Here is a 2,185-nt window from a genome sequence, read left to right as displayed (position 1 = left end):
CATTGATCTTTTTATTTATTATTTTTATATTTACTTATTGTATTATTATTGTTATTATTATTGTTATTATTTTTATTGTTATTATTATTATTATTATTATTATTATTATTATTATTATTATTATTGTTATTATTATTATTATTATTGTTATATGATTATTATTATTATTATTATTATTATTATTATTATTATTATTATTATTATTATTATTATTTATTATTATTATTATTATTGTTATTATTATTATTATTATTATTGTTATTATTGTAATTATTATTTTTATTATTGTTGTTATTATTATTATTATTATTAGTGTTATTATTATTATTATTATTATTATTATTATTAATATTATTATTATTATTATTATTATTATTATTATTATTATTATTACTAGTTTTAGTATGGTTATTTTTGGAAAGGCATTGTCCTCTTTCCTTTGCTTCTTTTTTATTTATCTTTTCATTAATTTTTTTTTATATTTACTAAACAACTAGGATCAGTTTATGGGAGTATTAGACAAGATAACGACCGACAACCTGAATCAAATCAGCAATTCAATAGAAAGAACATCTTTAACTTCGACGGCACGCCACCAGCTAAGTGAATTTTTCTCTTCCGTTTTCTTTTCATTGATCTTTTTATTTATTTTTTTTATATTTACTTATTGTGTTATTATTGTTATTATTATTGTTATTATTTTTATTGTTATTATTATTATTATTATTATTATTATTATTATTATTATTATTATTATTACTATGGTTATTTTTGGAAGGATATTGTCCTCTTCCCTTTGCTTCCTTTTGACTTGTCTTTTCATTAATTTTTTTTTTATATTTACTTAACAACTAGGATCAGTTTATCGGAGTACCAGACATCCGACAACCAGTTTCAAATCAGCAATTCAAAAGAGAGAACATCTTCAACTTCGACGGCACGCCACCAGGATCGCCACCAGCTAAGTGAATTTTCCTCTTCCGTTTTCTTCCTTTCATTGATCTTTTTATTTATTTTTTTATATTTATTTATTGTGTTATTATTGTTATTGTTATTATTATTATTATTATTATTATTATCATTATTATTATTATTATTATTATTATTATTATTATTATTATTATTATTATTATAATTATTATTATTTATTATTATTATTATAGTTATTATTATTATTATTATTATTATTATTATTATTGTTATTATTATTATTATTATTATTGTTGTTGTTGTTATTATTGTAATTATTATTTTTATTATTGTTATTATTGTAATAATAATAATAATAATAATAATAATAATAATTAATATTATTATTATTATTATTATTATTATTATTATTATTATTATAATTATTATTATTATTATTATTATTATTATTATTTTTACTATGGTTATTTTTGGAAAGGCATTGTCCTCTTCCCTTTGCTTCTCTTTGATTTATCTTTTCATTCATTTTTTTTTATATTTACTTTACAACTAGGATCAGTTTATCGGAGTATCAGACAAGATAACGACCGATAACCAGTTTCAAATCAGCAATTCAACAGAGAGAACATGTTCAACTTCGACGGCACGCCACCAGGATCGCCACCAGCTAAGTGCACTTTTCTCTTCCGTTTTCTTCTTTTCATTGATCTTTTTATTGATTTTTTTTTAATTATTTTTCGTGATTGTGATTGTGATTATAATTGTGATTGTGATTGTGATTGTGATTTTGATTGTTTGTGTTTGTGTTTGTGTTTGTGTTTGTGATTGTGTTTGTTAATGCGTTTGTGATTGCGTTTGTGTTTGTGTGTTTGTGATTGTGATTGTGTTTGTGTTTGCGTTTGGGTTTGGGTTTGGGTTTGGGATTGGGATTGGGTTTGTGTTTGTGTTTGTGTTTGTGTTTGTGATTTTGTTTGTGTTGGTGTTTGTGTTTGTGTTTGTGTTTTTTTGTTTGTGTTTGTGTTTGTGATTGTGATTGTGATTGTGTTTGTGTTTGTGTTTGTGTTTGTGTTTGTGTTTGGGATTGGGATTGAGATTGGTATTGGGATTGGGATTGGGATTGAGATTGGAATTGTGTATGTGTTTGTTTTTGTGTTTGCGTTTGTGTTTGTGTTTGCGATTGCGATTGCGATTGCGATTGCGATTGCGATTGCGATTGCGATTGCGTTTGCTTTTGCGATTGCGATTGCGTTTGATT

Source organism: Amaranthus tricolor, chromosome 12, assembly GCF_026212465.1.
Source record: "Amaranthus tricolor cultivar Red isolate AtriRed21 chromosome 12, ASM2621246v1, whole genome shotgun sequence".
Classification (NCBI taxonomy): Eukaryota; Viridiplantae; Streptophyta; class Magnoliopsida; order Caryophyllales; family Amaranthaceae; genus Amaranthus; species Amaranthus tricolor.
Note: the sequence above shows the minus strand (reverse complement) of the source record.